The sequence below is a fragment of the Plectropomus leopardus genome, chromosome 7, assembly GCF_026936395.1.
Source record: "Plectropomus leopardus strain MGB_pleo_1.0 chromosome 7, ASM2693639v1, whole genome shotgun sequence".
Taxonomy (NCBI): Eukaryota; Metazoa; Chordata; class Actinopteri; order Perciformes; family Serranidae; genus Plectropomus; species Plectropomus leopardus.
In genome coordinates this window covers 21,887,464-21,913,008 of record NC_142182.1, presented here as the reverse complement: position 1 = coordinate 21,913,008, position 25,545 = coordinate 21,887,464, and the positions used below count along the sequence as shown (strand labels likewise).

The 25,545-nt window shown below is 39.2% G+C and overlaps 1 long non-coding RNA gene across 3 annotated transcripts in view; it reads left to right on the top strand.

The window, feature by feature from the left end:
• LOC148189182 (uncharacterized) overlaps positions 1-25,344 on the top strand; it is a 33,685-nt gene extending 8,341 nt beyond the window's left edge. For 2 of the 3 annotated variants that reach the window (XR_015777009.1, XR_015777010.1), the window contains exon 5: positions 879-1,300. This is a non-coding gene — a long non-coding RNA (uncharacterized LOC148189182). Of the gene's footprint in view, positions 1-878; positions 1,301-24,645 lie in introns of those variants that run through there. The other variant, XR_015777011.1, reaches the window with a different exon arrangement.
• Positions 25,345-25,545: the final 201 nt, after the last annotated feature.

The window sequence follows — 25,545 nt, the reverse complement described above, 5'->3', positions numbered from 1 at the left end:
GTATGAACCAAAGTGAACACCTCTCAGGCACCATCATCAAAACACTAAATTAAGGAATATCTTTTGGAAGAGGGGTGTTCATCCCTCTTTTAAAGTTACAGAGACTTCGAAAGTCAATGCTAAGTCTAAGGAGTCTTAAAGCTGTTTTGGAGGATAATGATGGCTCTTCAACAAACTAAAGGCTGATTTATAGTTGTCCATAGGCTCTGCACAGCCTTTGCAAGTGGCCTACGCCGATGTGAGCAAAAGTGAATATTGTCATCTGAGCATCTGTGTCTGTAGAAGTTGTGGTATTAGCTTGTTTTGCTGCCCTTCAATGGCTAAAAAACACTTGCGAATTTCAAGTCCTTTGGTTCATAATCAATCTGTCTTTGAATCCATTTGCAAGTTAAGCACACACACACACACACACACACATACAAAGAGAGAGAGATACAGTTAACCTCAATGCCAAATTTCAGCGTCCTAGATCAAAAACTGTGGCTGCCAAACAGTAAGGAAATGTGTTGACCCAACCAGCCAACCGCCAGTCCAATAAACCTATTGTGAAAATTGTTTAAAGCAGCTATAAAAAAGGAAACAAGTATATCATGAATAAACATTTGATTTAGGATCAGTTTTACTTATTTCATATTTGTTGTATCACAAAATACTTTTACCCCTGGCCCCAAAAATGGTGAAAACTGACAATGCACTTCACGTATCCTGCAACACAGGCTTTTCCTCACTTAAGTTCAATATTGTGACACTGAGTGGATTTTCTGGTACATGTTTTTATTGATTTATGTTTCTGCTTAAAGTGCAAACATCTTTAATATAAGGAGATGTTCAGGGGATTTTAAAACCCTGACGGTTTCAATGTTATGCTCTTTCCGCAGAGCCTTGCAAAACTGCAGAAATATTGTACTAGATAAATCATATATTTTACTTAAGAAAGAAGACAAAGGACTCCAGTAAAATATTGATGTTTTAGGAAAACTATACTTGCCAGAAAAGAAAATTAAATCAGATGGAGAGGGAAGTTTGCTGGAGACACTTTTTTATAAGCTTCTTCTGCACATATTTTGTTTTACCTCAAAACCAAATATGAGCCAAAGTTGTGATTTATGAGAAAGATGTCTGATTAAACTGTCTCTATCATGTGTCAGGTTAAATTAGGTGAAACTTTTTCTGTCATTTCCCCCAAAAGTTAGTACTCTATAAAATATTTGTATCAGGAAGTGTATGATTCAGACATTATTAAGTAAGAGAGGGGCTTCAGGACTGTTGGGTCGACTTGCTGAGATGAGAATTAGATCTATAGAAGGTGTGACACTTCATCATTCTGAGGTGAGAAAACCAGTACGTCCATGCAGCCCTCGTCCTGTTGCCTTGTTAAACGTGTGAAAATCTCACCTGGCGTGACGCCACCAGTTTCAGTCTGACAAACACCCCCCTCACACACACACACACACACACCCAGAACAGTGGTCAGCTTGAAGTGTATATGGTTCACTTTATGTTTTAGTCTTGACCACCTTGTCCTGATTGACTTAAATGGTATAATGTAGCAATTGGACACCAATTACTCATGAACAACATTTAGTTTTGAAGAAGCATCAGATTAATTACTATAAATAAACAAGGCTAATGATGGGACAAATTAACAGCCTCTGTAGCTCTCCGTTCTGCATGTTCACCACCAGGTTAGACTGGGTGGCAAATTAGCAGTTTTTCTTCACAACACATTGCTCCCTGAGAGCAAACAAATCTACCTCTGCCGTGAGGTTGTGTCAGGAGAATTAAAACCCCCCAAAACAAAACAAAACTTCTTATATTTTCCTCTTGAGTTAAGCTAAACAGAAAAGTATGTACCAATGTAAAAAGAAAGATAAACAGGTAATAAAAAATGAAAGTTACAGGTCCCACATAGGGAATTTTGACATAAAGTAATATTTAAACCTGAAATCAATAAATATACAACAAGAAGCAGTAATAGGGCCTAAAAAAATACCACTCCACTACAATATGATTCTCTAAAGCCTGTGGTAATCAATCAAATCATAAATCATAAATACTTTTATTACTACATTTATTAGTGTGCTTTAAAATGTTTGCATTTGTATAGGCTATTTTATATTCCTTTATGTGCAAAAACAGATGAGTTTATTTTAAACATTGTAATTTTCACTTCCCTCATAATTCTATGTGTTCTTTATGTTGGCAAATACATCCACAAGAGGGCACAACAAACATGGCGACGTTGCAGGAGGTTGTAATAATGAAGCTCTTAATGGAGGCAGCATTGTAGATGGCAGTGGTCTCTGGGGCCATTAAATACATGCGGATGGAGAATTCTTTTAGGGCCGTACACATGCTGTGTCTTTAATCGCCTGGAAAACTTGAGGGCAGTTCACTGGATGCTGCTCTTGTGCTTGTTTTGTGCCAACTTTCATGAGCGCGGAGGCAGGTTGCGCCTGAGGGTGCTAAGTGACCATAACTAGCAGCATATCAGAGTCCTCTTACCAGAAATACTGAGTGCAGAGCGAATCTTCTCCCAGCTGTTTTTTAGTGTGTATTTGGCCTAAAATATAGTCTGTTGGTCTGCTGTAAAGCTCAGGTTATCTCTGCATTAAAATGATCAACTTCTCTTCTGTATTTATCACAGACTGATATTTAGGGAGGCAGGAAAGACATCTGTGGGCTGTGATTGGTTGTTCCTTGTCACATGACATGCGGTCAACACTGCTGTTTTACAAAAGTTGAACTCTATTTATCTCAGGGCATAGCTGTTGTGCCCTGAAAAATAGGTGCTGAGGATCACATGTGCATCCCCGCGTGGCTCATGAGCGTGTCTGCTGTGTGTTTCTATTGAACACAACAGAGATCAGCGCGCAAAAAGCGCGGCGTGTGTATAGCCCCTTATTGGTTCATTCTGTACCGCCATTTTAAAAATATCTTTGCCATGTCCTACTGCCGTGTTTTGCTTTAACCATGTCACATTGCCCCTACAACTTAAGATGGGACTGCTTAGTTTTGTCCATATTCATAAGATTTCAGAAAACAAATACGGGCACATACATTATCACATGGCTAATGTTACCCAACAGTTGGTAACAGGTTTAATGTCAGAATGGAGCCCTTTTTGTGGTAGTTTCAGTTTGTCTGGGACTGTTGAACAACTGCTGCTGCTGCTGTGTTAGCTTGTGCTAACCAGGCAGTTGTTCCAGGCCCAGGAGGTTAACCTGTGTGACAGCAGCAACAGCAATTCGGTCAGAAATTGGATAAGCAAGGGTGTCAGCCTTTCAATATTGCCCAGGAAGCATCAATATATATAAAATGTAACCATATGCTGCCTAGACCACCTTCAAATGTGGTCTGAGATGTCATATCTCAAGACGCACTGATTGGATGCATTCATGCCTGTGCACCTGAGCTTTCCATATGTGACCCAGTCGGTTGCATGTTTATACCAGGTGCAAACAGGGCCAAAGATAGTTTTCTTGCTAAAGCTGTCTGGGTAGGTAATTTTTGAAGAATCTGGTCAGGTTTGGAAGTGGGCTAAACTCAGGTCATCTTTGGGCCCAGTATTGGCCCCCAAAAATGGTATTTGTTCCAATTATTATTCATTATGGGTCTTGCATGGCTCCAACCAGACCGTCTTCATTCTGGCTGTTGTTGGTCAGAGCACCTTGACTTCCTGTTGAGAAAGATGCACTAATTTCTTCTTTATTATACTGCTAGAGTCACAAAAAGTTGCATTTCCTAGATTTCCATTATGGAAGCAGCCAACAGTGAAGAGTACAAGTGCCAAATAATTATATAATATAAAACATCTAGGAAAATGACAAACGGAGCTGTGCACAGGGTATTATTTATGGTGTGACATATTTGACTGAATCACTTTGGCATCTTCGTATTTCGCTTCTGTTCTGTTGAAGAATTTAGTTTTCATGCTTGCAGCCGAGATGTACAGCAAAATAGGTTAAGATGAATCATCGATGTACATTTCTTGGATGAGCGGCTCCTTCATAATGCATCTTCAGCTTAGATGAACAAAGGGGGATGAAAACATTAACTGATCTCCGGGGAGGAATAAAAATAACCTGAAGCATGAGATGATGGAAACAAATACTCAATGAATACTCAATGAAAAGTTAGACGCTTGCTCCATCCACTGAGCCACCGGGCATCTCTATGCGTCATTTTTTTGTGGTTTTAAATTAAAGATCTTTGGTTTTGGATTGTTGGTTGGGCAGAACAAGACATGTGAGGCTGTCCAGATGAAACAAGTAGGTACAGCTGCAGCTAGTCAGCTACATAACCCACCCACCAGCTACATGACTCGCCCAACATCCGTGCACTATCAGCTCCCTTTGCTTCTTTGTCCAAAAGTGGAAGCTTAACATGTGCACCTTCCCATGTGCTTCTTTTACCTAATCCTAACCATCTGTGCCATAATGTGCTTTTGTTGAAGCCACGGTGTTGGTTGCCATGTTCTTTTGTTGCCTAAACATAACCACGTGCAGTTTAATCCGTGTAATCAGTGTATGCCTTTGTTGACATCACAATAGCAGCATCGCAGAACATAAAGAGCAGACGCAGAAAGATACCTAGAGCGTAATTTGTGGGCAAGGAAGTCCATTGCAAAGTGGCAGTGGGTGAAGACTTTGGATGAGAATTTGTTGCAGATCCTCAAAGTAAAAAGTTTCTAGCCAGCCGGCTCATATCTATGGTGCTTTTGGGAAACGAATACACACCTATGTAGCTAGATAACGTAAGCTTAACTTTGTTTGGCAAAAAGTTGCAGATTGATTGTTGTGTGGATGTTGTTATGTTATTGGTTCAAACTGATTAGTACGGGTTTCATAAGCACATGTCACATTTTGATTTACAAGAAGAGGACATGATTGGATTTTAAAATAAGAAAGCAAAGAAACTTTTTATTATTTTTTAAATTTATTTTTGGCATATATTGTAAAAAAAAAATGTGCACAGTGCGGTTGGGGATGTGATCTAAAAGGGTTAAAAAGGCATTTTAAAAAAATCTCAACTTTAGGCTCTGGAAAACTGCTTAAGCATTTTTATTGATCTCTCTCTCTATATATATATCTACATTTTATCGACTAAAGTAGTAGTGCAATGTAGAGTCACAAAACTTTAGTGGATGGAAGGCTGTTGTAAAACTATAGTGCTGGCACAATCTTTACATAAATTGTTTTTGTAACAGTGGTATGGTTTGTTTTGGATGAGAAATGATGTATTTTGTCATTTTGATAGACGGACTTCTTGTTCCATTGTGGACAGGGGCAGCACTTATCACCCATGTGGAGAACAATCTTGAAGTACATTGTCCAACACTCCTTTATATGTGAAACATTCCCAGCGGGTTTGTGGTCCACAACAGAGTGGTGTCAGGGTATCACCTCACAGTCCCATATGGATGCTAACACGTCTGTGTGAACTGCAAATAGGAAGTAAAGGATTTATCCTCAGGGCTGTATCTTATGTCGTACAACAATAGTCTACATTCCCTACTACATTTTCCTGGGATGCTTATTTACAACATGTACTGTAGCCTACATCTGCTTCCTATCATGTTGCAGAACAAAAAGCTTTATACAGAAGAATCAGGTTTTATCAGGTGTCAATGTGCATCCCGCTCTACAGCTCTACATACTGAAGCTTGTAACTCTTGTTTGGCATGCAAACTTATTCCTAAACCTGTCTGCTTATTAAATTGATGCAGGATACTTGACTGATACAGGGAACATGCCAATCATACAGTTTGATGATTCATAAATGACATTTTAAAGCAGCCGGGAGGCTTATAGCATAACAAGTGTCATTTTTCTTAAAGCTAATAAAGGCTGCACTCTTTCCGGTAAGGAGGCAGTTTAAGCTCTCATAGTATCGTATTCTGTTTCTAGCTGGAGCAGAAAGATGGATAACTTTTCACATTTGGAGCTGTGTCTGGTAGCCACAGAGAGTTCTCAATTTTTCTGCCCAAATGCTATAGATAATGGGCATTTACCAGTATTTCTCTTGTAGAATATGACCATATGTAATCACTGGAGTGGAGGTATATTTTAAGGAGTTATGTAATGAGTAATGACAGTTTATAAACCTTAGCTGCAAACCTTCTTTGTAGCAGTAACGATTTCACATAGGATATGGGAAGTGTTAATATGTGTCATCCTTGTTAGGTTGACTCCAACATATACAAGATCTGAGAGGCAAAAAACCCCCAACCAAACAAAACTCTTTCTGAATCTGATTTGAAATGTTTTCTCTTCTGTTCTTAATTTCTTTATTTATTTTTTATCTGTGTTTTTTTAAAGGTACACTATGTAGGAATTGTCCAGTACTGTTTGTTAGCAGTACTGCCAGTGAATTATTATTACTTATACTATACCAGCTTACATACACTCATTTAACAGTGATGTAGAATTTGCTAACTGCAAAAGTTGCCTGTTATAAATATTGACAACAGTTGGGCAAACACTTGCAATCAATGTATCAGTTTGTCTTTTAATTGTATAAAAAAAAAGTCTGATTGCAACAAATGTGATTTTTTGTTGGAAATAATAAAGAAAATCCAAGTGAATATACATACGCACTATATAGGGCCATTTATTTTTTTCTTAATTTACATTTTTCCACATTTAATCCCATGCTTTGTAACCCAGCACACCATTCATCATCAGTTTCAGTGCGCTAGATAGTTTTTCCCAGCAAAGACATACAAGGCTTTTATTTGAATTGTTTTTTCCCTTGAGCTGCACTCCAACTGATGATCAGTTTACGAAAAAGATGTTGTGGATCATCTCTTAAAGGCTGCTGTTTCACAAAGATTGTTTCCTGAAACATGTTCATATGCACTGATTCCATGCCAGGCCTGCTGGGTCTCAGCTGGAGCGCTGGTCTCCAGAGGATCCCCCTCTGCATGGACCCACAGCAGCAGAAAGCAGCCCATTAAGATTCAACATGAGATTCACAAACGATCAGTCAGCTCCCCCAATTATGTCAACACATTATTGATCATTAGCAATGCAGTAGTATAAAGTGTTTGGGGGAAAAAAGCACATGGATGGCGTCAGTTCAAATTCAATTCAGTCAGAATAATTCATGTCCATGATTATGGCAAAGACAGCCATCATCCGTCAGCAGCCCAGTCGACAAAATAAATTGTAGCATTGTAGCAATTGTGGCATTGTAGCTTTCTTCAAACCACAGTTACATTATATCTCTACATTTCATATCTACAACATCAACATTTCTAAAGTGATGCAGTATATGAGCTGGCTGTCATCACGAGGTGAAGAAGATGGTGAATGGTGTGACATCTAGGCCAGAAGCCTACCAAACTGCAGACCACTGTTTGAGCCAGACAAACAAAAAATGGGTTATATTTTATTGACCAAATTCTCCTTTTTAAGCAACATTTTAGCCACCAAATGTGGGTGTTTTTTAGTGGCCCATCAAAGTTTTTACACTGGACAAAGTGCCATGAAAAGGGATTTTGCTGACACATTGCTCCGTTCCCTGTTGGGATAGTGTCATGAAAAGCTGTTTGATTTTACCAACAAATTACTGTGTTACCACCCTGGATTGTGCTGAAGCCAAACCATGTTTTTTTTCCTAACCATAGCTAGGTATTTTTTGTACCTAAACCTGACCCCATGTGAACCACATTGTTTTTTCCTAGTTTTTACAGTTTTTTAAAATCTGTGAAACAAAGAGAATACTTCTTCACACATCTCAAATATTTATTTGCCTGAGCTGGTACAGGTTTGTGCATGTCTGTAGGGAATGAGGTAAATCCTAGTACAACTAAAAAGAATCTGCACAAACAATTTAATACATTCAGATTGTATCCTGAGCAAATTGAAAAAGTTTCTTTCCCATGATTCATGGCAGCAAGGCTTCCCTTTCCTTTTTATTCTCTTGGATTGAAAGCCTTTTGGGATTAAGGTGTTAACGTGAATCTTAAATTAAGACAAGCGGCGGTGTCATGTAAAACTTTAGAATAATATGACTTCAATGGACTCAAAGCTGCCCATTGACCAGCATTTAACTCTTCATGATGCAACATTTTAACTGATATGTCATCAGATATGGGGGAATAGGCTACTGTATGTGAATGTTTCTCTGCCTTAGAAATGACACTGCCTGTGAAGAATTAAACCTCAAATGAAACCTTAATCCAAGCCATTTTGCTGTAGTGGAGCAAAGATGAGCCCATGAGCAAGATCAGGCAATTATTGGGTATTTATGGTTTTTATGGGGTAAATTGTTCAGTAGCCATGAGGCAAACTAAATTGGCTCAAACAGGTTCTGGGATTTACACTCTTTTATAACACAATTACAGATAAACATACTATTATGCTCAAGTGGCACTTTCCTTTGTTGTAGAGCAGATAACATTACATGAGGAGCAGCCAGGAAAATGTCAGAAGATGTCAGATGGGAAGATGAGTTGATCAAAAGGAAGATAAATTACACTGACTGACAAAAAACATCAAACTCATGATGGGCACTCTTTATGGCACTGACAGGAGGACAGAAACGTGCAAAAAGCAATGTCTTGAATGTTTTGATTTTCAAAAAGGCCTGATAATATATGGATCTTAGAGCATTTTCACATACACAATTAAGATAACAAAAGGGCTTGTGATATACCTTTAATGTATATTTCACAGAAAGTTGAGGCAGTCAAATGTGCAAAGTCTTAAGCCAGCTGATTTCCTCAATCAACTGGGAACTGACATATCAGGACAGTAGCATGGAGCACAAACTGACGATGATGTCAGTTACATAACCAAATCTGTCTTTACTGGTCATACCCATGGATGTATGAGAGCTGGATAAATACAGCGTCACCACTCAGCTGCTGCCAGTTAGCTTCAATAGCCCACAGTGGTATTGCATCTACTTCCCCAAAACCTTCGCTGAGTCTAGAGGAGCAAAGAAGCCCTCCAGCCCATATGACCACATAGGCCCTATGTTCCTCTGAATACAACCCACAGTATTCTTTCCCAAGTTCAGCACATCTACAGATATACAACAGAATACCTCGTATAAGCCCGCTAAGGGTTTCAGTTTTGAACACATGGTTAACATTGTGAAATGGTTGTTAAGTTTCGACAACAGAACTCCTTGGTTGGGTTTAAAAACATCTTGATTTCACTGGTTACTAAAGTTATGTCACGTAAGTCAAGTAACTCTTGACTTTTTGATGCACACAGGACACACTCACCAGTTTCCTGGTCCTGTGTTTGTTTGACCCATCCAATCCAAACTGACCTGTTGCTCATCATAGCTGTTGGGAAAAGTTTGCCTTTATGGCTTTCTGCTGGGAATCCTTTTCTTGGTTAGATTTGAAAAAGCTTGTAATTTAGGTTGGAATGAATGCATTTTTCCCCTTTTGGCAGAGAGCCCTCCCATGTGCCTCTCTATACTACCCCGCCTGACTGCCTATTTTGCTCATGTTTATTTACTACAGCTGCTAGAGGTCGCCACTTAACAAAAAATGCTAAATATGGCTAGTAATTTTCCTTGTAAAAGCGACCTATATGGTCTTACTTTTGAAGACAGTCTCAATATTAAAGTGCATGATGACATCCAAACTACTACAGGTATGGGCTGCAAGGATAACCCAGACAAGGCTCAAAAAAGAAACACAAATGCACATGTACAAATGGGTGGTATCTAATACAAATACAACCAGGTCTCACTCCCAACATGCAAATACTGATGCCTTGTCAGTGGCCCTCAGTATCAAATACTGGCACACAAAACTCTGGACTTTCACTTGGGAGCCCGCTGTTCGTGTGTCATGTAAAACCAAAAGTTAATTGAGTTATTTTCATGACAACAGTGTGAAAGTATATGTAGCATACTCTGCTAGTGAGGCATCTCACGTGTATAGTAGGCTACATAACATCACTAACAAATGTATTTATTTTAAGCCAGTTACCTACATGGTTTGCCTAAACCTGAGGAAGTAAACCTAGAGCATCACAGTCTGACTTTTAGGGCTACTGACCAGGTGTCAGTATTTGTTGAGTTGAGTTTAGAGTTGTTTACTACATGTGTGACCATGCCGCACCAGTAAGGTTGTATCTGCAAACCCTTGCAGTGTTTTGAATCCAGTATTCCAGGTTTATTTTGTAAGAGAGAGAATGTTTTATTTAGGTTCAAATACCAGAAGTGAAAATTAAAACACGTTGCATAGTAGAACAAATTGCAGCTCATTTTAGTATCATGAAATGCAAAAATGTGGTGTCCCCGGCAAGAAATAAACTCTCAATCTTGGTGGTGTTGCTACCACTCTGTACCAAAAAAAGTCCTCCCAGAGAAAAAGACATCAGCAGGCATTGAACTTGAGGCCACAGGATAGATACGGGCAGCAGTCAATAGGCTATTATGTGTCTCTGAGATAAGGTTAATGCCCTGGAGAGCTCAGAAGGCAGTCCCTCACCGTGCGCCTCACAAAAGGTCAAACATATTCACCGTCTCCTCTCTGAAATTTTATTCACACACCAGGCACCCCCACAGGTTTGATGGGACTTGGCACTGTGGCTACGGCTTGGCTTACGTAAGCTTTTGAAATAGATTTAGCGGTAAGAACTGTAAGAAGGCCCAGGGGGGGATGTGTGGGTATAAACACTTGAACATTCTCCCACCACATTCAGTGCTTCTTTTCAGTTTGTAAGGAGTGAGCTTAGTTGCCACAGGAAGAAATGAATGAGCTCTTCAATACCCACTAAATGCTCTCACGCTATAGAGAAGAAAAAAACACACTTAGATGCACTGAGTAGGTCTGCAAGGATGAGCTGACCTTGCAGTCATCTCAAAACTAGAAATATTCTCTTCATGCAGTCAATCAAAATGTTCCATTACAGAGAAGGTCCCTCTGAAGCAAAGAAATGTACCTACAAGAGCCTGTTTAAATCTTTGTCAGTCAAAACACAGTTAAGATTACCAAAATGAGGTAATATTTAGCCACTAAAATGGTCAGAGGTAAATAGTTCTGAGGCTTTTGAGGTCTGTGGAATTTGAGATATGCAGGAACCGGTACTAGACGTGTTAACAGAAACCTCAAGTGAGAGGTGAGAGATTAGATGTCCTTCTTTTGATTTCACTGTTCCCATACGTCAACACTTGAGAGAACAGTAATTGACTTTTAAATGGCATGCCCAGAATGTGTTACTTAAACAGTGCTACTGAGAGCAGCAGAGATACAGCACAGTGTTATGACTGGGTTGAGATATTAACTTGGATAGTCTAACAGCACTGATTGTGTTTCTTTCAAAGTCTAAAGTAGAAATACCCAATAACTAAACAGGGTTTAAGGAAAAGTGAAAGAAAGAAAACAAGCAAAAGTCCAGATTTATGAGAAAAAGACCTGATCCCATTTCATGTTTTTGATTTTGATTTCTTGTTTTCGAGTGCTACCCAGCTCTTCAGAGCAGAGTTAAAGTTGATGGTTGATAATTTCAACCCTTCAAGACCCTGATTTATCATCGGTATGATGGCATTTGTGTTAACATATGGGATGAATATTGCCGGACATTATGAATATTGCAGGATTCAAATGGAGCCTGTTAGATCATGTTCACAACATGTGAAGTCATGTGCATGAAGTTGTAAACTCATCCCATCCCCCAACCCTACTCACCCACCATATAGTCACCCTTGTGCTTCTTATATGACGTCATTACTGGCAGCGTTTCAACTTCACTCAGTCCAGTGGTGTATCATACACATGTGACAGGATCCATCCAGCCACGTTATCACCTGATGCTGCCCGTCTGCGTATCATGCTGTTACGGCAGGTGCTGTCCGGCCATCGAGCGGTGTATAATAACACTGCAATATGCGGGACTGTCATGCACAAGTCAGCAATAACGATGTAACATCAGCTAGCTTCCAAGGAATCTTTATACTAGCAGTTTCTTTTGTTGTGCTTGTTGAGTTTTAAGTCTTTATTAATTATGCAAACATATTTGTAGGCTTCTTTTGCTGTTGTGCAGCCATCTTGCTGATGATTTCTCATGAACTTGGTTTAAAATATGCATCTGAAAAACATCTGTTTGGAGGGCCATAGCCCTTACAATTTCACATCAACCCTTAGGCTAGATGTGAATCTGCAAAATGGAGGGCTAAAGGCTAAGTGTTAAGGGCAAGGGCGTTATTGGGATTGGTCCAAAATCATGAAAGAAATCTTTTGATGGGAAAAAAGTGTTATACTTCTTAAAATTCGGCAAGTTGCGATTTAATGCAAATAAATGATTTATAGACTTATAACTGAGGAGACAGTTGGGATGTTGCATGCCAAACATGGAAAATAAAAGCACGATGTGCATCGACATGTCAGAGAGCAGAGCACTAACTTTTAATGAACTTGAACTTTTATACAATGCATCAAAAGGCTCAGGAGCTCAACCTGTTGTTTTAACACTAAAGGCTTGTCTTTGGAAAGTTAAAATTTGCTTCTGCTCTTCACATGCAGACTCAAATGCTTAGAAAAAGCCCATTATAAGAAATCTCCCCTCTCACTGCTTGAGGAAACAGTGTTTGATACACTCAAAGCCTCCAACAATTACTGTAGCTGTGTTGCCTTTCTTGATCTGAGTGGCTTTGCAGTGATCCTTGAAAAGCTCCATTCTTGTCTGAGGCCGACCCCTCAGGTAACGAGTTGTTGCTTGCGGTCTTGCTTGCGTAAAAAAGAGGACCAGTATTACTTTACTGAACAAAGATACACAGCTATTTACACTGCAGCTTGGAAACTGGGGGTGGAGCTGGATGAGTCGAAGAAACACTGGACGTTAACCCGGGGAACAGTGTTCCAGACCAACAGATTTTAACACCGAATGCAACATTTGTGCAGCTCAAAGCTGGGGTGTTTTGTAACAACATCAGTGATCTTTTTTCTAACCATAACAAAGTAGTTTTGTGGCCCAAACTTAATTGGCAACTCCTTCTGTGTTACAATACAACACAAAAGGTATCATTTTAGTAATTTTAGGGCTTTTGCCAAGTGGCAAAATATGATGAGTGGGGATTAGGTCAAATTGGACATAGGATTGATAAAGGTTTATTAAAATATATTTAAGAACTCAATGCAAAAAATGCATAAAATGCAGATGTATTACCCAATATTATACTAATATTTTATTTTAAAAAATACTGTTAATACAATACAATTTGTAGTATATCAAAAACCTATAACTAAATTTTCTAGTATAACTATTTTCTAGTATATAATAATATATTATTGTGTTAAATGTAATTTATTATAATTTATCAATGTATTTAATCTACAACAATGTATCACATTATATAACCTGGTGATTTTTTTTTTATACCTCAAATTATTAATTTTAAGGAGTTTGCACTTTACCTGAGTATTACTTGTACATTACATAACTGTACAAATGATAATGCTGACTGTGACAATGTGTTATAAAACACTGATGTTTGTTTTCTAGTGTAGGTGAGTCTACATTTTGTGGCCATAAACATAGAGGTGGGGATGGGGGGCGACATCGTTGAGATGGACCTGCCGTCACTGGTGGACGTCACTATTTGTGATGATTCATAGATCCACTTTACTCAGAAAAAGATCACAGGGAGCATGATTCACAGTTGCAGCCACTGTCTAGAGTACAGCAGAGCAGAAAAGTCAGTCATGAATTGGACTCGATCAAACAAAGTCATGGTCCTAAAAATATTTTGCTGCTGTATGGTTCAAATGCTGATTATATTCACTTATATAATTAAAATTATATAATGTAATTCTCATTATATTCACTTATTAGCCATCAAAAGGTATAAAGGATGGTCTGGCAATGGCAAAATAAAGATACAAAGATCTATATATAAAACATAAATACTATAAAGCGACCCTCTTAAAGAAGTATTCCACCCATTTAAAGAAGGCCCTTACATAAATTAGCAGTAGAAAGACGCAAATGATGTTGAACTGGTGCTGCATGACCAGAGAAAACAGAGAAAAAGGGTACTTTTTCTAAAGAGATAGAAAACCTACAACTACCAGAATGCTATGCACCTTATCAGACCAATAAGTGTTCCTGCTGGTGGGTGACGTAATGTGGACTGCCCCGTGTGAAACAATGGGGCCGGCCAGATCTGGTATTACAGTTAAATGGTAAGCTAAATCATTGTTTCTGAAAACAAACATGCAACTCAGTCACATAATCTTGGTTTTGATCAGCGGGGCTTAGTTTTAATGTTTGATCTCCGTTTTTTTGGCCTCCGTTTTTAATGTGCAGGACGCAGTGTGACAGCCACTTCCTGTTTACAAACTTTCCGCATTACAGCAAAACAGGGCATTACAATAGGTTTCTGAAAACATTTTAGGAGAGAAATAGATGGTGCAGTAGTGTAATCTTAAATTATATTTGATCACCACGAGAAAGAGAGAGAGAAATTTTCAAGTAACAGCTTGTGATTTTTAAAAAAAAGCTGTTTTATTCTATTTAGCAGTTATTACCAGCGTGTGTTATCATTGCAAAAACTTGGTCAAAACATAAACTTCTCTTTCAATGTGACTACAATGAGACCATCTGTAGGTTTTAAGTCCAGAGTGTATTATCACACAACACATGCTGTCTGCCAGTCAGCACAACTGAATGGTTTCGCTGAATGACAGCTCTGACAACCATAAAAATTGAAATAGTTTTTTTTCAATCTTGTCCATCTGTTTCATGATGATTTTTCTGTGGAAATTAGCATTTCTATTGAAAATAAAATGACTCTCAGTTTTCTAGTATTTCTGTGTCAGACAATTATCGTATTTGTTTGCCGCCCATAATGGGCTCATCATCAGCTCCATATGACAGCTGGTAGTAATCTTTTTATCTGAGAGCTCGCTGACGCTGTGCAATTTCTTTATTCAGCTTTAATGAATACTGACTAGTCCAGAGGAACCTGTGGTTTAGATGCTACTGAGGGATGATAAATACAGTGAATTTTCACTGCATTTCATATCCCTTCATCCACAGTCACATATACATTTTTATACCATTTGAGCTCTTAGAGGATGACAGCGGCAGCCTTCTTTCTGATGTTGAATATCTGAATATGTTTACAGCTCACACAGTATATTTATAAGGTCACCTCCAAAGCCACAAAAAAGATCAAAGCAACTATGTTTTGCTTGTGTTCCTCTGTGACGTTGGGCTCCAGTCTGTGATGCCATACACGGCATGTTCCTTAACTACCACAACACAGTTTGCTTTGCATCAATCCAACATACATAACTAATATGAGTCCAGTCACCAGAGGAAGAATTTGGCATTATATGTTGCACACCAAGGCTACATTACATTTACATTTTAAAAGTATTATATCAACGATTTTAAATGACGTAGTTCTGATTTAACTTCTAAAAGGAAAGAGTCTGACTGTTGTTTTGGGTCTTTTGTGGAATTTGTTGACAAGAGGAATTTTTCTTTAAATTCAAATGACTAAAATCATCAGAAATCTTATGTTATCAGCTTTAATTATATTGTTTAAATTTACTCTACACAGGAGCCTCTGTGCAGATAGATAATAGTGCATTTAAAAAGATTTATGGTAACCTCCACGTTGGAGCAGACAGGCTCGAATGAATGCCAGCATGAAAAATAAAATATAAATGTGGCCGTTGTTGCGCAGCTGCTTCAGCGGTGCTTTCACTCTGTGACAGATTTATAGAGCTGCTTTATAAACCTCTTGGAAATCATTCAGGAGCAGCTTTTGAAACCTGATGGCAGAGAGAGAGAGAGAGAGAGAGAGAGAGAGAGAGAGTGTAAGGGTTTATGTAGTTTATATCTCATCTCAGGATCCTCTGGCTGACCTCGCTGTTTTCAAAACATATCAATTGCATCTTAAAGAGTGGATGTTGGAGTGAGAAGAAGTCTATATCCAACTGCAGTTGAATTCATGCTTTACAGAGACTGTAAAACCTACAAAGCCGTCTTAAAGACAACAGTTAGACTGAGTTGAGTTTGTAATGGAAACACTTTTACACTGTGAGATCAAGGTAATTATTGTATTTTAAACCAGTATTACCAAATGAAATCCTCAGATAGTAGGGCATCCCTAAACTGAGAAACTTCTTGTTGAATTGGAGTGAAAAGGGGCCATGTTTAACAGCAGCAAAACTCAGCCCGTTTTCAAATTGTCAAATAATGCTGCCGTTGCAGTGCTTTTGGCATGAGATCCCGATGCCAAAAGCCACATTTCACGTTTGCATGATTCTCCAGATGATGATTGTTGAAAATGCGGCCGGACAGAACCCTCCGCAGTGTTACTACACACCACCAGACAGCTTGAACCTGTCACATGTGCATGAAATGCCACTAGATAGCGTCAGGTTGAAACAATGCTGGTAACGACATACAGAGGCAAAAAGGTCCTTATAGGAAGTCTGTTGTTTACCATCTGAATGTGATGGGTTTTTTTTTTCTACACTTTACCATGTGCTTCTTTTGTTGACATCCCTATGTGCCATGTGCTTTTGCTGCCTAAACATAAGAATTTGCAGCAAAATCCCACCATGTGCTTTTGTTGACATCATGGTAGCACCATCCCAGAATGTAAACAGCAGATGCAGAAGGATACCTAGAGCATAATATAGAGACATGTAAATGCACTGCAAAATGGCAATATGTGACATCTTGGGATGAGAATGTGTTGTGAAACTATATCAAAACATGTTTTTTTTTTTTAGACTTTTGAACAACTCGTGCAGTATTATCTGAATCTCATTTATCCAGTCATTTGCTCAGTACTTTCCAAACACATGCACTGTCACGAAAATATTACTATTTAAAACACTATTGCATAAACAATGGTAGCCCACATGTTGAAACTCTGCTTGTACTTTCCACTGAAATCCCGCCTTCAGGCTCATTCATTGGCCAGGACTTCTGCTGTCACTCGCCCACGCTGGTGGCTTCCTGGTTCTTGCATTGATATTTTATTTTCTCTCACTGTTATGCATTAAAACACCAAGGCAAGTTTTAGTTTGTGTTGGAGTGGTATGCTGGTGATTTGACATGAGTGCATGCACTTGGACTGTTGGTGAAAACCCTTCTTTGAGTAGGACTTATATGACACACAGGCTCCTGCAGAGGAGATGAAACGATGATGGTAACCAAGCTTTGAATTATCACACTTTCAGTCTTGACACACACTGAAAATTACAACGTAATTACATAAAGTGTTTCCTCCCCTGCCTTTACTACTCAGCAAACAATTAAATTAATTAGCAGAAATGCTTTGCATAACGCACATCTGTGTGCTTTGATTAACCTAATATCTGTCGAAACACATTGCCTGATTGCTGCTCTGATTTACTCACGGCCATTATGAGCATGGACAGAAACCTGCGAGCTCTGAAGCTCTTTGTTAAAAACCTCCAATCGATTTGAGATGGCCTGTTAAATCTATTTACATAATTAGGATTTGATTAGGCACACATCCCTCACCGCCAAGTCAATCTCAGCTTTTAAATAAACAACCAAAATAGTTTCCTTTCTCCTGTCTCCGATTATGACAAACTGACCACAGATTTCCCTATGGCCAAAACATGAATATTTTCTCCCCAAATATCTTTAAATAAACAAAACATAAACTGCCAGTCAACTTTGGTTTTAGATGTCAATCGCTGCTGATGTTAATGGTATCACAATAAATGTGCCTTTTTGTTGGCCACTGCCAACAGTTATCTTTATGCAGCTGCTTAGAGGCACTAAGCTTGACTCATAGTGATTCATCAGCTCATCTCATATAATTTGGTGAAATAAGCACATTTCCTGGATTTGCTTGAGAAAGAAAGAACCTTGAATAAAACAGTCTAATTCAGTAAAAAAGAGAAAAAATGCCACAATTATGAGAATGTGCAATCAGTATTATAGTAAATGTAGTCACTTTAGGTAATGAAGTCCTCCGTAAATGCTGTATTGACAGAGAAGATAAGTTTGCAGCTGCAAAATCTGTTCTTTTTCTCACAATCAGCATTGCCATTATATGTGACAGTGAGGTAGTCAGAGGCAAGGAAGAACTAAAAGCTATATAATGTTGTATTTCTAGTCTGCAGGTAGCCAGGCAGTGTTGTCTAGATGCCACTCAAAACTAGAACTTTCTTGTTATCTTCGCTTGTATTGCAAACTAATTACATTTCCAACAGCAAAGACGGCACCCCAAAATATGAGTGTAGAGGATGTTATGGGCGAGGATACATTTTACAGTGTTTTGGCTGACACAGATATCAGCCGTATATATATTTTCAAGCAAGACAAGGCCTATAAGAAATGCAGCAGAAAGAAGCCACGGCTGCGGCTGCCCAAGCTGTGCAAGGGGAAATGGCCTGTGGGAACTCTTCAGCACCTAAGCTGCCAAGAGACACAGTGACTGTTGGTGCCATTGGTCTAACTGCCCTCTGATGCCAATAGAAACTGAATCATTCTGCTACAGTGAATGTCAGCGTGAGCGTTTTTTTGTTGGATGCTGTTGCCTTGAGGGAGCACATGTTTAGGTTACTATGCATGAAAGTTTTATTCCTCACTTGGACAGAGGTGTGCTGGAAACCTTCAGCATTTTAAAGATACAACCTCTTCTCATTCCAAAGGTGTCAAATACAGCTGATTTTGCAGTGATTTCAGAGCAAGATCCCAATGCCAAAAGCTTCCTTTCGTGTCAGTATGATACGCTGCTGGCGTATCAGCAGCATTTTCTACCTTTTCAGCAAAAGCCAATGCCACAGCCCCTTTTTGCGTTTTTTTTCTCTGGTTATGCAGCATCCATTTATTTTTAAAAGATTTTTTTGGCTTCTGCCTTTACTTTAGATAAGACAGCTTAAGCGTGAAAAAGGGAGAGAAAGAGGACGCCATGCAGCAAAGCACCGCAGGGTGGGGTCAAACAGCCTCTCTACCAGGCGAGCTACTGGGCACCCCATTAGCACCAATTTCTCAACTGTTTGCATCTGTCTCCTGCATAGATGGCCTAGTTTTATGTGAGGAGTCTCTTTATATCAGTAAAATACTTCTTTACGTGGGACCACACTGATTAAAGATTATAGCAAGATGTCATGCTTCCTGATGGGAATTAAAAATACAGGTCCCACTAAAATTAATTTAGAGTAAATGATTGAACAAACCCAAATGAAGAACACCAGGAAAGTGCCTTTAACTTCTGAATTCCAACTGCACTTCTAAAATGCACAATAAAGCTATGCAGGTCAGGACTGCAGTGATTTAATGCATAGACAGCTCCAAGTAACCACTGAAAGAAATGTGCAGTCATGTGAAGCTGAAGCTGACACTGAAGCTTAAAAAACAAAACACCCCCATTAATTGTTTACCCCTGGTGCTTTAGGTTGATTGCTCACAGGTGACAGTCTTTTGATTAGATTTAATGTGGAGGTTGTTGTTGGTAGTCAGTCACCTCTCAGTGAAACTTGACTTGACATGGGCAGAGCTTACTTTCCAGAAAGAAAGACCTTTTGTTATATACATGACAGATTTGCTTCTTGGTGCTCTAAAACTTCCTAAATTCAAGCTAAAAACAAATTAAAAATTACTGTCATTTATCCACAGGGAAGAAAGTGAGTCATTTGAGCCTTTTTTATGATCAGACCTTGAGCCTTTGTTCAGATAACAAAGGTGGGCATTTAGGCTAACAGCTTAGGACAATATAAAGGGCATGAAAACATATTCTATTACAATGCCATTTGGATTGAGTACTCACTGTTGCTCTTTGAGTCACAGTCGTGCTCAGCAACAAATTACAGGCTTCCAGTCTCTGCAACCAACACCCATTAACCACAAATGTGTGCAGTACATTGCAAACACATGCAAACATGGGCAGGTAAAGGGGTAGTTCGTGTTTTTTGAAGGGGGTTTATATCGGGTACTTATCCATAGTCAGTGTATTACATACAGTAGATGGTAGTCGTTATGCCCCTCAGTTTGGAAAAGCAGACAGGAATCCAACAGGGAAGCTTAGAAATGTATTGCTGTGCGTCCTGGTAAATGTAAGCGCTGCCAGCACCCCTCAACGAGCAGTACAGAACTCAGTTATAGCTTACCCCTTTTCCACCGTGAATCATTATCTACACACATAATTTTGAACACTGATTTTTTTAGGGGCTTTTATTAGGTAGCTAAAATACATTATGTTGCTGACCCATCCACAACAGTTGATTGCTTAGCTTCCAGCCTGCTTCTCCAAAATGGCTGTGAGCCAAATGACATCTAATGAGTGTAATACCATAGTGTAATACCAGCCTGTTCTCATTATGAAGTCATCAACTACTGCCTCTTTTGCAATGCTTCCTGCGTGAGATCCTGATGCCAGAAGCCACCTTTTGCATATGCACAATATGCTGCTGGACGGCGTTAGCTGAGAGCGTAGCCTGACAGAGCTGTTTGCGGTGTTATTATACACCGACGGATGTCTGGACTGCACCTTCTCAAGCAGCACGATACCCAGATGAATGGCATCACTTGAGACAGCATCCAGAACCTGTTACCTGTAACCTGTTATATCTGCATGATATGCCACAGGTTGGCTTCAGGTTGAAATGCTGCCAGCAACAACAATATATAAGGAGCACAAGGGCACCTATGAGATGGACGAGAGGAGCGATGAATGGATCCATCAAGCCCGGACTTTCATGTAGGAGTCTGGTGTTAGCTTCCTGTCTGAATATGATGTTTTTTCAACACTTTATCATGTGCCACTTTTGCCTAAACCTAATGATCTGTGCCCTTGTTACTTAGCATTACCTAGGCATGGACTTTGTTGATGTCCCAGCATTGGTTGCCGTGTGCTTTTGTTGCCTAAACATAACTGCATGGAGGGTAATCCTACTATGTGCTTGTGTTGACACCATGGTAGTGGCATCAAGGAATGTCAATAGCAGATGCAAAAGGATACCCAAAGCATAACGTAGATGCAGAAGTCCACTGCGAAGTGGCCGTACTTGAAGATTTGGGATGAGAACGTGTTGATAATACATTGTTGTTGTTCCAGCTGTTGATAAGTACCTCATACAAACCAGATTTTAAAAAAATCCGAACTATTCCTTTAAGGTCTGAGCAGTTTGTGACACTTGCTTGCAGGCAGACTGAATGTCAGTTGGTGATGTATGGTGTTAAAAAGTTAAAAAACCACATGCCAGTCAGAAGAGATGTAAACCTTGAAAGACCTGAAAGCTGCTGTGTGGAGCAGTGCAATGAAGAAATTCTCTCTTGGTTGGCATCGGTGATAAACAACTAGTTCAACTCCCCAAAGGCAAATCAGAATCCTTGAATATGTCCGCACCTGTACACCAGTTGTATGATGTGCTTGGGCCGATTCTCAGCTGATTCACAACGCATGTTCACATCGGAAAGCACACAATGTGCTTCAAAGGCAATGCCCATTTCACACATTCACACAGCTCCAACATATTTTCTGCTTCTCAGGCTTCATTCGGAGAGGATGGAGTTGAATAAAGACAAAGCCAAAACTAATTTGTCACCATAACACCGAGTTAATCCCACCACTTAGTATCAATTTTCTCCTACAAGAATTGCTTGCGCTTTCTCAGGTTGCTAATAAGGTGGAAATAATAAGCTCCTGGATACAGTTTTGGCGTGCCAGTCGTGCGTTATAAAGACACACTGCATCACATCTCTGAGAAGCACAGAGAGTGACTGCAGTTGAGAACTCCACTTGCAGAGGCAATTTTAAAACTTATATTGCGCAGTCGACTAATTAGAAAAACACACTGATCTTTGAGCGTGAAGAGATATATAGGAGAAAGACAGTTCTCAGTGCCTTTCAGTGGAGTTCGAGATGCTCAGCCATTGTAGGATGATGATTGTTGTAATGTGTTCAAATCTCAGTGAAAGTCAAGGAAATTATGTCATTTCAGGCAGTCCAGGTTCAAAACAAATGTTAACATTAACAGTAAAGTTTGGGAGTTATGTAGAGCTACATCAACAATACACTTAGTATGACCACTTACCTGTCACAATAACATGTACCAATACCACACTAATCCTGAAATGAACTGCCTTGTCACAAGGTCCATTTAGGAGCTGTTCCAAACCATCATCAGATGATTGATTTGCTCCGTTGTCCTTGAATTGTAGATTTGTGAGCCCTTCATTAACTTCTGGGCCATTTTGTTGAGATTGAAAGGAAATTCCTAATGTACAGAACTGTAGTTGAGCAAAACAGCCTCAACACAAAGTTAATTAAGTAGCCAATCAGAAGTCTTTGTGTCTACTTCATGATCTCTTGAATTTGCCATGTTTCCTTGCACATTGGAGATGTTCAGATTTTAATTTTTTTTGCAATTTGTTCAATGGATTCTCATCAGGGGGATTTTATATATTACCAACCCGTTTAAAATATTAAATGGCCCAAAGTTGTACATATTTAATAGTGAGGCTACTTGGACTTCACGTCAACACATTATGTTCTAGATATCCTTCTACATCTGTCTTTATGTTCTGGGATGCGGCTACTGTGATGTCAACAAATGCCCTTGCTGGCACTGATGGTTAGGATTAGCGGAGGGTGGCACATGTTAAGGTGTAGAAAAAAAACCCCTGTTAGATGGTAAGCAAACACCGGACCGCATAAAAGTCTGGCATTTGTTGGATCCATCCACTGCCCTATAGGCGCTCTCTCACTCCTTATATTATGTGTTTCTTGGAACCAAAATAATTTTCAAAAAGGTCTCCAAATGTTTTTTTTCTTAGATGTTCCTTGAACTGTTGCACCTGTTCCCACAATTAATTAAATGTTTGCAGCTGAGAGTAGTTGCAAGAAAAATGTCCATTAATAGCACACTCAAATCAAACAAACTTAGCTCCTGATACCATTTTAGTATTCATGCCACCCGTGCATCATGGAGACGCTGTGTGGAGCTCTCACAGTCACTTAGTATCAACAAACTCCAGGTAATGAGGCAAAACTTACATTTCACCATGGACTGATTAAAAGGTGTACTATGCCAAATTGGGCCAAGCTTTGACTTGAAGATATGCAGATGTCTTTTGACCTGCAAATCACCAAATCAGTACTTTTTAGGAAATAAAATTAGTCTAAATTGATTTCTTTTGTTGTCAGATGATCCTTGGGAGGTCTCACTGCTTTCTATGATTACTTTTAATTCACTGCAGCTGTGAGCCTCTCCTCCCTCTCCAATGTGCACAAATATCAATCAACAGCAGACTCAAAAATCAGGCAACTTTATACTTAATTTTGTCAGTTGACAACACAGTATAGCTAAACCACATTTGAATGATGTAGTAATGAATTGGGACATAGCTTTGAACATTGTTGTGGCTGTTGTGAGTCAAGCCTAGCAAACTGTATCAAACTCCATTATAAAAGTAGGTGCTGAACTAATCCTCTGCTCGGCGCAGCCAAGGGAAATTGGGTACAAAGTCGTGCTCTCCATCTCTCTGACTAAAGGCTTTCATGCAAGTCTCAGGGTGTTGTGGCCAAACATTGTTGCACAAAGCTACAAAACCCATTAATTCCTGTTGTCGACGGGCTGTGGGAAGCTGGGATCTCGGTGCAGAGTGTGTAAAATGAGGCCTCTGTCTTTTTATGTGCGATAGAGTTTCTCACCTCTTACTGCCATTCAATAGGATTAGAAGGTGAACCGGTCGGTGGTTACTTGTTTGGCCGTCCTCCCGTGGAGCCAGTTCTCGCTCTCCCAAGACGTATGGCTGCTCCAAAGCCTCAGGCTGAAATATAATCTTGAGCTCTGAACAGCAAATCACTTGGGCTCTTTGGGAAACAATACACCTTGGTACTGTATGGAGGGGAGAAGGTGGAGGGACCAATGCTAATAAGATAAAGTGGATGGTATGGACTGTAATAGATACATGCAAGGTTTTTGACAATTTCAGGATTGAAACAATATATCAACTCCGTCATATTAGCCTTGAAATGGAAGGAAGGATTGCATACTCATGGATCAAGTGGAATTTGTTACAGGGTAATGGCTTCCTGCAAATGCTACTGAAAGCAGCTCTTTCTGACAACAGACCATAAAAATGTATGTACATTAGTTTCAGCTGAATATGATATAGCAAATTAGCCTGTGGTTTATGAGTGTCATTTTTTTGACAATTTTCTTGGGTTTGCAACTTAAGATAGCTTTTCTCCAGCTGATTTGACTCTCGGGCATCTGTTCCTTTTTAGGGTAAATCAACCGCAATTTAAGACAAGGGAAAATGCTAACTGATTTCTGGGTTTTAGGACTTATTGCAAGGATTCTCTTGCACATTCAAAGCAAAACAAAATATCTTGGAATATATCTATGGTCATTTTCCTCCTCCTGTTGGATATTTTTCTTTTTTTTGTATTAGTGGCACATTTGACACTGACTGTGAAAAAGCTTAGAGGTGACCAACAGGTACAAACACCAAGCAGCTTTTTTTTTTTTTTTTTTTTACAAATCACTACCCAGAGGAACCCCCTCAGATGAACAGAGTGTGTTTTGAAAATGCTCTATCTTACAAGCAGACATCACAGGGAAAGCCTATGTAGGGGGTGTTAGCTACAGAAGAGAGAGATAAGTAAGAACAAAGCAAGCTGTCCCACAGTGTCAAAACAAGACCTCCCTTTTCACCCCTATAGACGCTGTGGCCTTGAACCAGACACCAGATACTCTTCAGCCGTGCTGAGATTAGGAACAGAGACTTCTTTAGACAAAACTATCACACAGCCTGCTTTGGCACCAGGCATGGCCTTCAGGCATGTCGGGGAGGTTTCTTTGGAGTTTCTTAATTTTGGGCAAATGCCTGAGATGTTTGGCATTTTGGAAGTCCTCTCAAACAAAAAGAATAATAAATATGCTGAGTTATCTTTTATGCAAGAAATGGCCCAAAAATTGCAAGAAATTAATTAAAGGTTACCAGAAAATTACTTGAAAATAATATTTTTATCTGGAACATAATTTGAAATATATTTTTAAGAAAATTATAACTACAGTTGAACATTATTCTCTTGTTTTTGATAATATCTAGTAATCAGCCTCAGCTAATTTTCAGATAAATTCCTTGTCAACTTTTACAAATCTTTTGCAGTTTGCAGTTAATTTCCTGCCAAATTGCTCAGTATGTTTTTTTGTCTTTTTTAAAATAAAGAAATCAAACAATTTTCTCAGGTTTCAGAGACTTGTGAAAGGTGCCTGACTGCAGCACAAGAAAACTGATATTGATCCAGGTGTTAAAGGGTTGACAATGCATAATTACATAATTTTGACAAACCACCCACTGGTCCATCCACTGTGCCAATGCAAAAACAAATACACAACTTTACTTCTCTTTCATGCCAAACAGAAAAAAAGTATTTTGCAACTTCATGTTCTACAATCTTAAATAAAAAAAAACAGGTGAATGTAAATTTAAAATGGAAATTTACAGTTTTAGCTCATTCTAAGCAAGATTTAATGCGAGTCATTTCTTCATGTTTTATATTGCCATCTAAAAATCCGACAGTGATCATGCCGACCAGAGATAAACATACAGCTCTCAA